The 716-nt window shown below is 42.6% G+C and overlaps 1 long non-coding RNA gene across 1 annotated transcript in view; it reads right to left on the bottom strand.

The window, feature by feature from the left end:
• Positions 1-139, bottom strand: part of LOC133610064 (uncharacterized) — a 5,689-nt gene extending 5,550 nt beyond the window's left edge. The window contains exon 1 of the long non-coding RNA XR_009815828.1: positions 1-139. This exon is cut by the window's left edge and continues 4 nt beyond it. This is a non-coding gene — a long non-coding RNA (uncharacterized lncRNA).
• Positions 140-716: the final 577 nt, after the last annotated feature.

Raw genomic sequence — 716 nt, 5'->3', positions numbered from 1 at the left:
GCGGCATGTCGGCCATTTCGGTGGAAGGTGTGATTGCGAAGTTGTACATTTTGTACTTTTTCCGTGCCAGACGGGGCTAATTTTAGAGTGACTCAAGGATTTAACGCTGCTGCGTCTATCAAGGCGTTTAAAGTAAAAGTAGGGTCAGTGAGTTTGTGCGATGAGAAGTCGTCACTAGCTTGTGTGTTCAGACCACATCACATCAAAGTGTACATTGCCTTGGACCTCGTTTGGTTCCAACGTCACATGGCTCAAAGAATATACTCAAACCTCATAAAGGCCTTTAGTCATAAAAAATAAAGTATGAGTGTTCATGTAATTAACCTCCTACTGATCGTCACCAACTGGACCACGCAATTATAAAAGTATCGTGTGTGTGTGTGTGTGTATGTGTGTGTGTGTGTGTGTATATTATATATTTAGAATAAGCCGCCTGCACTGTACAGTGTGTCCCGTGAGCGCTAAATGACACCTGACAATGTAATTGCCCATCAAAATAAAAACGGGGGGAAAAAAAATCAGACTGTAATTGCTAAATGATGTGTGTGTGTGTGTGTGTGTGTGTGTACCAGGCAGCCAGGGTGTGGTTGCACTTACAGGAAGCAGTTGTGTTTGGCTGGGGCCTTGTATGGGATACCAACACGCCAATACAAGCACAAGAAAAAATAATCACAGCATTTTTATATATGTTTGCCACATGGAATGAAAGGGACATT

This window comes from Nerophis lumbriciformis, linkage group LG11 (assembly GCF_033978685.3).
Source record: "Nerophis lumbriciformis linkage group LG11, RoL_Nlum_v2.1, whole genome shotgun sequence".
Taxonomy (NCBI): Eukaryota; Metazoa; Chordata; class Actinopteri; order Syngnathiformes; family Syngnathidae; genus Nerophis; species Nerophis lumbriciformis.
The sequence above is the reverse complement of the archived record's forward strand: the minus strand, read 5'-3'. Positions and strand labels throughout refer to the sequence as shown.